The sequence below is a fragment of the Adiantum capillus-veneris genome, chromosome 7 (assembly GCF_014529385.1).
Source record: "Adiantum capillus-veneris isolate H3 chromosome 7, ASM1452938v2, whole genome shotgun sequence".
NCBI lineage: Eukaryota > Viridiplantae > Streptophyta > Polypodiopsida > Polypodiales > Pteridaceae > Adiantum > Adiantum capillus-veneris.
In genome coordinates this window covers 86,350,202-86,362,832 of record NC_140937.1, presented here as the reverse complement: position 1 = coordinate 86,362,832, position 12,631 = coordinate 86,350,202, and the positions used below count along the sequence as shown (strand labels likewise).

The window sequence follows — 12,631 nt, the reverse complement described above, 5'->3', positions numbered from 1 at the left end:
TGAACCTTCCAATGCCAAGCTCAGAAAAACCTTCTGCTCTTTGGAAATGCGCGCGTGCGCGAAATCGAAAAACGGCAATGAAACAGCAGCAAGTTTCAACACACTCAACAATGATGATGAAGCTCTCAATGCTCTCACTACCAAGCTCTGATACCACTTGTTGGGATCGTAGAGCACACACACACAGAGCCAACACGAAGAAGGAGATAGACACAGTGTATGGCGGGGCGGTACTCACACTACAATGTGTAGTTATGAGTATAGTTATTATGAATGAGTAAATGAATGGCTGTACATGGGCGGCTGAACAACGGGCAGCCGGGCACACGGGCCTTTAACCCAACATATAGGTCGGGCAGAGTTTCCGTTTGTAGTTCGTACTCCCAGTTCTCATTTAAGAATGCTCCATCTAGGGTTGAGGTGCTAGGGGTGTCATTTGAGCTAGATGCAATGTTGCTTTCTAGGGGTTGGCCCTTAGCGGTTGCTAAGTTAGGAGCACTCGATTGCTCTCTTAGCAAGGATATTGACATAGGGGCTTTCGCTTTTAACTCTCTTCATTGCTCCACCTTGCATAAGCACTCGACTTCCTTTTCCCTAACCGCAATGATACATTAGGGGAAATATGAACCTTGCATGGGCCTTGTAAGAAATCCTAATTTTTAGGGATTAAGGCTAATGTTGCGTGGGGTTTAGGGGGCAAGGGCATTAAAGAAGGTAGTTTTGAGTAGGCTTTTCTAGACTTTTTTTTAGACAAATGTAGGATGTGGACCTAAAGGGTTACTTTCTCTCTCTAGCTTTTTTAAAAGTGAAGGAAGCATAGGGGTGTGTCCACATCAGCAAAAACGTGGGTCACAAAGAGTCAAAATTTGACGTTTTTAAAAAAAATTAATTTTTACTTGTTTTTTACTTAAAACTCCCTCCCAACATGTATACATATCCAAAAATCATTTTTTGACCCATTTTTAAACCCACAAGCTTAGAAAGTCCATTTTTTCAAAAATCTTTTTCCCCAAAAAGTAATAAACATTTTGTTCTCTCCTCCTCCTCCCTCCTCCCTCCTCTCTCCCTCTCCCTCTCCTCTCCCTCCCTGCCCCTACCTTCCTCCTCCTCCCCAATCTCTCCCTCCCCCCCCTCCCTCCTTCTCTCCTCCCATCTTCCTCAACCTCTCTACCCTTCTCCCTGTATCTTTTCATCATTTGCTTCCTCACGCAACAGCTTCCATGGTGCTCACGGACATCACAAATGGTTTGCTTCCACCACCATGTACTCCGCACACCAAAAGCATACATATTCGCTTACCCACGGCATTTGCACCGAAGACCACTAGTGAAGGTGATCAAAGGTCATCACAGGAACGTCGCACCGCTTGTGAGACCAATGTTGACATTTGGGTGGATGGCCATTTGTACCCTTACGATCCTATAAGCCGCTTCCATCCACCGTTTAATAGCCTTTTCACATTTCTTCAATTTCTTGGGAGGGGAGAAGCAGGCTTGTTAGGCTATTGCAAGCGGTTGTGTATGGGTGCAAGTGCTTCTTTGCATATGTGGATGCACGAATGTCAAGCTCTTCACCTCAAGATAACGGCATTACAAGAGAGTGTTGCCTCTTTGGAGAGGGTAGTTAAAACTCTTGAACAACAAATGCAAGAAAAGGAGTCCCACATCCAGAAGCTTACCAACACCATCACATACTTGAAAGAAACACCCCTTGGTGCAAGGGAACGCAAACGCACGTATTCATCCATTGAAACTCTTGCACATTCGGGAGGAGCACACAAACGACGAGTTACAACCACAAGGTGATTTGGTCTTTACTTGCATGATGCATTCTTACTTCACACTATTTTCTAACATTTATGTTTATTTGTTGCTAGAAACTTCATCCAGGAGGCATGCGGTGGAACAAGCCAAGATGATCGAGTCAACCTTCTCATTAGTTGTCTCAATACCCAAGACGTGATTTCTATCTTACAATCACTTGGAGGTAAGCACATTAAGGATGCAGTCACCAAGGACCTTAGGCGTAAATTAAGAAATGTGGTTAGTGATGATGACGTTCAACAAGCTTGTGATGAGGCTGGAATCAGCACCAAAGCATATCAGGCTATTTTTCAACTCCTAAAGGATGCCCTCAAAGAACATGGCATTGTGGAAAACCTATTTCCCGTTCCTCACAAGGTCAAGCTCACAAAAAAGGCCACAAACGAAGATGTGTTCTCCCGCATTGGGACATACCTACACATTGAGGACACAATGCCAACTTCCCTTTATGCTTCGTGCGCAACAAAGACAAGGGGAAAAGGTAAGAAACAATCCATAAGACCTTCGGAGAAGGGCTTTCCTTACACAATGTGGAACAATATTTTCCTGGATCTTAGAAGGCTTCAAGAAGCCATGCTTAGATTTTATGAGTTACCTGAAGAAGGTGACACACTTTACTTTTTTCTTTGGTATTATTCTTATCATAGACTCTGAAGTTTAAGGTCTTAGCACTATTTATTTTGTAGTGCTTGGCACAAAAGTCGCTTTTGTGCTGAAACTTGATGAGTGTCAAATAGTGAAAGGCCGAAGGTTAGAGAGGCTAAGTGTCACTCTAATGAACGAGGCCCTTCTGCAAACCAAGCGAAGGGATTCAGTCGAGCCATCTCCCACCCCATCTTTTAGCGTGCAGTTAGAGAAAGACATTTGGTGGTTGGGTGCTATTGAGGTGCCCAAAGAGACCAATGGAGTACTTTCATGGATTTTTGAGAGAACTCCATGGATCACAGAAGTAATACACTCCCAAATTACAGGTCAGAAGTTGGAGATTGAGGGTTTTGGTAGTTATGATGTGGAGTGGCACTTAGGTGGGGATTTGAAGACCATAAAGTGTTTGCTAGGCTGCAAACAAGGGGCTTCTTCTCTCATGCCTTGTCCATTTTGCACGCAAGGGTACAAACCTAATGGACAAAAATCACATAAGAGCACTGCAAAGGCCGGTTCCATGCTTCCATGGCAAGGGCATGGAGAACAAGGGTTAGATTTTCATGATGTCAGAGATGAAGGTAGAGAATGGGAAGCGTCTATTCTGAGATATCCCATGCTCAATGCCCCAGACCGTGATCAAAAGGACCACGCTTGGAATCCAATCTTTCGATTTCCTCTATCGAATGTACATTTTTTTACATTACACGCATTCATGTGCATTTTTGATAGGCTATTGAAGCTCTACATTGACTATGCTTTCACAATGAAACCGTTGGAAAAGTCCCAGGAAGTGATCGAAAGAGTGGAGGTACTCTTGAATTCCATTGGTTGTCACGGTGGAAATGTGTCTATCGTTGTTGCAAAGAACATAGGGGAGGCCCATGAAATTGCTCAACAAGTGTCAATGAGTGGACAAAAAGCTAGAAACTTTTTGAAGAAAGTTTCCCAAGGAAAGCCAAGTCGATATGATGCTCAAAACAGCTCCAACCAACAGGCAGGTAACCTTTGGGAGCTTTGGAAGGAGTTATGCAAAGCTACTACCGACAATGATTCAAATGGCGAGCTTGCAAACAAGCGCAAGCAAGTTTGGGCACATTTTGATAAAATGGTCAAGCTTATGGGCCTTAACAGCACAACAGAAAAACAACGCCAATCATTTCAAGAAGCCTGAGCTGATTTTACCAAGGTCTTCATCCTTTCTTGGGGTGAAAATAACATCACACATTACATGGTAAGTCATTTTACATGGTGTATTCATTACAAGGGATTGTTTTTATTTAATAATGTGGATCGTTTACTCATGCGAACAGCATATCTTGTTTGCGCATGGTGCATTTTTTATGCACAAGTATGGACCGCTTGAAATTTTTAGCACTCAAGGCATGGAGAAGTCCCATTATCAAGCAAGGGGAGTGTACTTCAAAAATACTCGACATGGTGGTGGAATGGTGCAATCCAATTATTTGGAGGAGATGTTCAATTGGTTTTTTCGCACAACATTTGCTCGTAAGCTCACAATGGAGCGTGCGCGACAATCCAAGATTGCTATTGAAGTGCGGAAATGGAGTCATCAATAGCATAGCAACAAGTGGCAAATGTCGCAAGGTCCCACCAAGCATGCTACATGGCGGTGATGCAGAGTGCGACAAGGATCAAAGTGGATACTGCGCGAATCACTAAACGTGAACGCAGGGTCCAACTCTTAGCGACATGTTTATTTAAAAAATAATACTTTTTAAAAAAAATTAGTGTGAACAGGGCTCTTTTTAAATGGGCCCTTATAAATATTGCATGCTCTCATAAACCACTCATTTCTTAAGAACAGGTGAGCTCTTACCAACGAAATGGCATGCACCAAACAAACCGCGAAAGAGCATCTGCCTGCCAACAAAAAAACCCTCCAAGGATGTGAGAAGCCATCATGGCTTAAAGGCACAAGAAAACGGCCACGAACGCCTGGCCGTTCCAGGAACTCATCTGGTAGTGGGCATGGTGGTAGGGCACGAGAGTCATCAAGGACTGTTGAATCTCCACCTCCTCAAGATATAACACCTAGAAGGAGAATGAAGCAACGTGCCCAACGCTGGAGAGAAGAAGAGGGCCAGCAAACAACAGAGTCCGATAGGGAGCAGTCGTCGCGCCACCAATCACAAGCAGGACCATCCAGGACTCGGGTGGTCCATACAGACACTGAATCAGAGAGTGAGCCACCATGGCTGCGAGATAAAATACCACGCACACACCGGGTGGCCGTTGGGGGGAAGACATTGCCTCGAGGCCAGGGAGCTCTCCCCACATGACAGATCGGCAGCCAAGGGAAGAGGAAGAATCAGAAGAGGCTGCAGAACCAGCCCCTAAGCATGTAAATAGGCGCAAGTCTAAGTTTTTCAAGAAGCCTAAACGCCGCCCGCCAGCAAATGTGCAAGTGCTCCCAAGACAACCGCAGCGGCGCCGAAAAATAGCAAGGGCATTTGCAAATCTGCCACTACCAGAAGACGACGGAGCTTTTGATTCGACGCGCCTCCTTTGCTCGCACTGTGAAGGAGGTGCTTCAAAGCTATGGAAATCAGTATAGAATGCAAGCAATAGCGCTAGAGGCTATTCAAGAAGCTGCAGAGGCCCACATCATTTTGGTGTTGGAAGATACCAACCTATGCGCCATTTATTCAAAGCGAGTGACAATACAGCCAAAAGATATGCAGCTTGCACGTCGATTGTGACGAGACTTCGAGCATTAGCCGAAGCTACCCCTCTTTTTGTATTGCACACCCTTATCTTTGTAATGATTTGACTTTCCAATGACAATATGATCAACAGTTGTGTCTACTGTGTCTATTATCTTTGTAATGAAATGATTTTGTGATTTCAAGTTCTGTATGTAATTTCAGTCAATTTCAGTAAATTTGTGCTTTTTAAGTACCCTTGGGGGTAGATAAGCCTATAAGGGGCAAAAAAAAGCCTAGCCACAAGGGCGTGCAAATGGCTCATCCATCAGTTTTGGATGGGCCATTTGCGCGCCCTTGTGGCCAGGCTTTTTTTTGCCCCTTGTAGGCTTATCTACCCCCAAGGGTACTTAAGAAGCACAAATTTACTGAAACCTATTGGTTTTGCAACATTATTTTACAGGGATCCTTGTGGACACCCTTTTTTGGCCATTTCAAGCTTTGAATTCCCTATAGGATATCAAAAAAAATAACATATTGTGAAACCAAGTGTCTATGCAACATTAATTTGGAATTTTCAAATGTCCAATGTAATTGGACTTTTTGGTGCAGGGGTGTACTAGGTAGAGCTAAAGCAGGTGATAGTGTGAAACTTCATTTCATAATTGATTTCACCTTTTCTAGTGTCCTTGAGTGTGAACATATGCTGGAATTGCCATAAAAAGGGTGCATCTAAATTAATGATGCAAAACCAATTCATTTCAATAAATTTGTGCTTTGTAAGTATCCTAGGGGGTAGATAAGCCTACCAGGGGCAAAATAAAGCCTGGTCACAAGGGCGCACAAATGGCCCATCCAAAACTGATGGATGGGCCATTTGTGCGCCCTTGTGGCCATGCTTTTTTTGGCCCTTGGTAGGATTATCTACCCCCTAGGGAACATAAAATACCTAAATTTACTGAAATTGACTGAAATTACATACAGAACTTGAAATTACAAAGTCACCAATCAAAACAATTTTCATATCACCAATTGAAACAATTTCAAGATTGACAAATCACATTCAAAAGAATTTTCAAGATAGAGAGACAATTTCAAATATTTCTTATTACTTCCAAAATGGTGATTTTACATCATGTATCTGAGGAGTTCATAATTTGTTTTACCATTTCCTAGCGCCTATTTTGCACGTAAGGCAACTCCCCAATCAAGAGGGACTGCGCTATGGCCTTTGGGTCAGTTGAGCCAATGGAAGCATGTATCCCTATTTGGGCAAGCACTTTACCACGAAAGCCAGTGCCAAACGCTGTGCATACAAGGGATCTACGCACTAGGAACACTTGATGCGCAGTTTGAGCAATGGTGCTCAAACACAAAAACTTGCTCAAAGCTTTTAACGACCAAGTCATAAAATGGGCTTGGGGAGTAAATTCATTATGGATAATGGCCACATCGCAAGGGGGGAGTTATCCTAGGTAATGCGTAAGGGAAGCTTGAGGTCCGCTTGCCACCCGTCCTTGCAGCAAAATCATCAACCTCCACGACATCTTGTCATAAACCGATGAAGGTTGAGAAAAAAGACAATGAAGGATAAAATAGTAACATGAGAACTAGGATACAGTTTACCTCCTGCTCCTTGTCGTCCTCCTCCCTGTTTCCCTTTGCATCCAAGTCAATGCTCCCATGCACCACAGATACGACCTTTGGATCATCAGATGGGAGGTTGCATAATGGCATAGGCATCCTAGCAGCCTCAACCTTGGCTTGCGTGGCTTGGAATTCTTCATCAGCCACATGCAACTGCTTTGCTGCCAAGACCTCCGCACATACAACTGCAATAGTGTCAGCAACAACAGAGTCCCCATCTGGCAAGAGCTTTCTTTCTAGGGCATCTGGCGTATTGTCTAAGGGACATTTGGTGTTGTTGCATAGCACGCTCAAGCATTCATCCATGCGCAGGCCAAATGCTTTCTCCAAATCATGCAGGAACACATACTCCTCCCCATCCACTAACACTGAGGAGAAGCGGCTGATTTCTACCTCTGGGATAGCCACATCCGTCAGTGGTAGTGGCACTGGAATGTCAGTAGGGCCAGCCGCAACTATGGATTTCTCAACCACTTCCTCAAGACCCCTAGGGTACTCGAGCCGGTGTGCCTTTCCTTCCGCTACAGGGTTCATGGGGATAACCTGCTGCTCCTTGGTGTCCTTGATAAAGGACCCAACCTGAAGGTGTGGTAAGCGGAGCTCCTCCAAATCAGGTTTCTCGCTCACCAAGAAGATAAATGTTGCGAGCCGAGAAAGATACTCCACCCCCAACTTGCGCTTCTTGAGCACTAACACCCCTGGGGCTTGCTCGTCCAAGTAATGGCCTGCATCGGTTGCAATTTCTTGGAATCGTTGCAACCGCTAGGAGAATGGGCGATCACCTTTGTGTATATAGCGCAAATGATCGCAAGGCACCCAGATCCCTACATGTGGGGGCATAGATACAGAATATTTTATGATGTGCTCCTCCATGAACGCAAAAATCTCAGCAAATGCATCCATGTGAAGGGAAACTGTGGCGTCAAGGTCAAGGAGATGAGTAAAAAAGGTGTGGAGGTCCAACTTCCCTTTGTATTTGGTGTCCTCGAGGAAGAGGATGAAGCGTGACAAAGGGGTGGATGTGGCTGCAGATGCAGAGGCTGTGGAAGCATCCATGTCTAGCCTGGGGTGTAGATAGAGAGTGGAGGGGCTCAAGAGTTGCAAAAGTGAAAATATTGAATGAGTTAGGTGGTCCCCCTTTTATAATGGACCCTTTTTTTAAGACATTAAAAAAAGGCACTTTCACCAAAAAATGATTTCTCATCCCAATGCAAAAAATTATATTCAAAGGCATGATTTTCCGAAGCAAATCATGTTGATTACAACGGGGATCAATTTGAAAATTGCAAGAGTTACAAAGTTATAAGATCGATAGCATAGTTCCATCCATCCCCCAGTCCTCCTCGACCTTCAATTTGTCTTCCATTCTCTTCCCAATCTGCGGACATTCATTACAATAAGCATCCAATGATCAACAAACCATGATGTATTGAAAATGTGGTGGAAGGATTCTCACCTTGTGACCTTGTAAACGAAATTGTGCTTGTTAAAGGACCTCAAAACCCATAATAACCAAATGTTCTAGAACATTACTGAGAGTCCAATGCTTGTTCACTTGGACTGCCTCCAAAGCATCGTTGGGCATCTTCACTGCAATGTCAAAGCTTGCAATAGCGCCGTCTACACTCTGTAAGGGAGTCCACACTCCAAGCTTGCACATCCAACGATCATAATGAAATCGTATGTACAAGGAGGTGTGGATTTCAAATAGCGCATTCCAATACCTGAAGCTCCAACCTTACAATGGTTATGGTCCCATTGTGCATGCCCTCCACAAAACCCCATTCCTCTTCTAAAAGCCTTCCTAATTCCTCATAATGCGCATATTTACATACAAGCATTGTGGTAGTCTCCACAAATCCAAACTCTTTAAAAATGTGCACAAAACAATGAATAGGCAAACACCAACTCAAGCCCACAGACCTAGAAGCTTTAGAGTATTTCAAAGAGTTTTGGACGTCCATTATCATCTTTTTCTTGAAAGATGCTACCAACCACAAATCTGGCACCGACCACTCCATACTTAATAAGGAAGTTACTTTGATGGGTTCAAGCATTCCAAACGCTTGTGTAGAAGTAGGGACAATATAGGAGTGAGAATAGAAGAAAATCCTTCTTTGAACCAGTTTGGTTGGGCAAAGATGTGGGAACATTATTGCTCCAATATCCGCATGTATAGCATTGAATGTGCCGGAGAGACTTAGTGGCTGCTCCACCAACGTGGATGGAAATATGACTATAAATGCATGATAAATCTTAAGTATGAATCCATAATAACATTACACTGTGATTTCACACCTAGCTTTGTATTCTCAAAACATGTACTTACAATGTGTTGGAAATCGAGGTGGTTGTTGCAAATGCATGGTTGACATTGAGAAAACATGTTGCACAATGGCTACGGTCCCCTTGTCTTTGCGGTTCTTGAAGCCAAGGAGCTTTCCTTTCCAATGAAGATCCAAGTTTGCACAATTCCGCACACGATGAGGGCCAATAGCATATGGTTGCATGTATACCCAAGCACCTTTGGTGAACTCTTGTGGCACCCACTCATCATCTACACCTCTAGTGTTGTGGCATGTAAGTGTTGTGACCTCATCCTTTGGCCGCCTTTGCGAAGTAGAGTTGGCCATGGTTGAGCAAAGAAAACTAGGAGGAGAAGGACCTTGCTTGTTGCTACAATGTAGGTGGAATAAAGTGATATGAGAAGGTGGTTAACCCTTGTGGCAATGGGAGGAGAAGGTGGATAACCCTTGCTTGGTGTGGCAATGGAAGGTGGTAGGGGAGGAGAGAGGAGCTTCCTTGCTGCAGCAATGGAGATGGTGTAGAGAGAGAGTGTGTTGGAGTAGAGGATGAGTGTGATGGTTGCAACCAAGGGGTGCTACCATTTAACGAGCCTTGAAAAGCGAGCGAGGGATACAAAGCAAGCAAGACGAATGAGTTGGAGATATCTTGTAGCTGAAATCCTAGTAATACTCGACTACGCTTAACTTTATTTTTATTCCATGTTTGTATACAAACTGTGTACGCTCCATTTTCTTTTTTTGCTTATTCCTCAACACCATGCAGGAAATTTACTAAGCATTTTCAGTTCTAGGTTATATTTATCCCCACTCTCTCCTTAAGTTAGTACTTACCACACACTTTTTATTGATTAGCTCCAAGAGCGTGTTACTGAAGTGAGAAGAAACCAAAGAGTCCCATAAAATTTATCATTAGTAAAATGGCCATAGTCATCCGAAGGCCAACCCATAAACTACCTATATACCTGCACAACAATCATGACATTCTTGCCATATATTTAAGGCATAAACATCCATTACTTCTTTGTCATTGAAACCATAAACATAAAGCTTTTCAAAATAAGAAAGATTATAATTACAATCTTCTACAGAGACACACATATAATCCACTCACACTTCTCATACATAGATCATGACTAGAGAGAGAGTGTGTTCAAACATGAAAAATGACACTCTAAAATAACTAATGCACAAAAGCAAACTTTTCCAGTTCTCATTAAGGAAACAACCAAAAAGAATACTCTTCAAATTTCTTAGTAACTCAACACCTAAAGTTTGCCGACTAAAAGTGAGAGAATCTGGTTTGATTTGACTCATTGCAAAGAGCTTTTGACTGCAAAAACGTACACATAAATAACTTGGTTTTTAATTAAACATCATGATCTCCATACACCACCTAGGTTAAGTGGAAATAGAGAAAGAGGGAATAGAGGAAAGGGAGGGGGGGAGAGTAGGTTGTTGTGGATAGCTAGTACAAAAAAAGTAAGTTGCCAAAATAGGATATAGATGATAGATAAAAAGAAAAACATGCTTAAATCGCTAGCATATGTTTTCCATACAAGGCCTAAAACATCTAGTTCTATATAGGATGAAGTTGATAGCTAAAAGGTGAAACTAGCTTAAGCAGCCACTAGCACACATCTTCCATGCAAGGCTTGGAATAACTCTATATTTGAGAGAGCAGCTTGATGCATAAATGCATGAACATTTGCATCCAATCCAAGAGTCCTTAAAAATACAAAGTATATATGCTTGCATGGAATATAAGTACTTGCCTTTGCATCCCGTCTCACAAAGTCCTCACATGTACACCGTGGAAATTGACTTATTGTGATGGAATATGAAATCCCACGTGCTTTTGATCCCTCTGATTCCAAGAAGAAAACGTGCACTTTGTTTGGGACTATTATACTCTCTCTAAGAACAGTTGCATGAATTTTAGTTGCCAAGCCAATCTTATCCTTGAAATCTTCGGTGAGTTTTCTTCTCCACTTGAACATTCTACCATCCCTCTTTTGTGGCCATGCTGCACTTGCAGGAGGTTGAGATCTAAAGCTTTCTACAACTGCACCTTCTTGAGAGCCATCATCCAAAACAAAGCCTGACTTTCGCAATAAACTTGTCTCTTCTAAAGATAGAAACGTTCCCTTTGAGATGGGCCACACCCCAGGTGCAGGACCTGGTGGAAAAATAACAGATCCATGCACATTCCAAGCATGTTGTACATTGCTATTGCAAAACCAAATGACCTGCTCATGTGTGCCACCTGGGTATCTTCTTCTTCCCTTGAAGCAAGGGGCAGGAACACCATGCAATGTTGTTCCCCCATTTATGTTGATCTCAACCCCACACCTCTCACCTACATCAACAAGAAAAATTTAAGACCATAGAGTAAAGGTTAGCGACCAAAAATGATAGATTCAATGTTGTATTTCTAACCTGTCTCCTTGATTAACCCAAAACAACTCACTTTAGCCTTAGGAGGTGCTCTCCTAATGGCCCAAGTGGTCTCTACAACTTCAGACTCCTTTACCTGTTGTACTTTGAAGCTTGGACATTGTGGAATAGCTCTAGAGGTTGTGATGGTATTATATTCAGGTCTATGACTGTCAGTCTCATGAATCGGAGTTGAGTGATCCAACTTTCTTTTTCGACGCAAACTTACTTGCTCCATGGGCTGTCTCATATACTCCAAAGAGGCAAGGCCTACTGCATCCATTGTAGAAGCAGTCAAATCAATAACCTTCTTCTCAATAGCTCGAGTTGTGTGTCCTTCCATTAGCCTTTCAGCTAGTTGTTTCAAGTCCGGACCAGTACCATGATATTTTCCATCCATAAAAGACTTATATTTTTCACTTTTCTGCACTGCTAAGCATAGGTCAATAGCGGTAGCCTCATACAATGAGACATACTTTGTTGCTCCATGTGCAGCACGAATACTTGCATGTTTAGATTCAGATAGGTTAGTTGATGGTACAAATCCCAAATCCTTGTGTTGTGTAAGAAACTGATCAATCCAATGTGATGCTCGTGCATCCCACCATGCAAGCCATAGCTGTAAGCTTTGTAGTTGTCCCTCAATAATGTGGTTGTCAGTCCAATAGTTTTGTATAGCTTGCTTACATCGTTCCTTCTCCATCTCAGTAGGTGCACTTCTCCACTGCCTGCACATATACTTTGTGCTCTTCTTGAAAGGCTGGCTTAATGCACTTCTTAGTGTGATCCACCATATTTGTCTCCCAATGAAACTTGCAAGACCTCTCTTTCTCCTCCACCTTATTATTTGGACCACCAAAGTAGACTGTGCGCACTACAATCCAATTTTGTTGAGCCTCATCTGACATGAAACCTCTAAATTGAGGAAGTGGAAAACCATTTTGCACCATTTGGTTGTTTAACATTTTCCAAAATTGAACCTGAGCATGGTGATCTTGCACCTTAAACTCACAAGTTGCGATTGTGAGCAACTCACGTACATGTGGATCATATACATGGGCTCCCATTGTGCACCACCCCTTCACCCGATGCACATGATCAAAATGCACCCATT

General features: G+C 43.0%; 1 pseudogene; it reads right to left on the bottom strand.

Annotated features, from left to right (window-relative positions):
- Positions 1–11,166: 11,166 nt before the first annotated feature.
- LOC147454166 (uncharacterized) lies at positions 11,167–12,220 on the bottom strand (annotated as a pseudogene).
- Between the last annotated feature and the right edge of the window lie 411 nt (positions 12,221–12,631).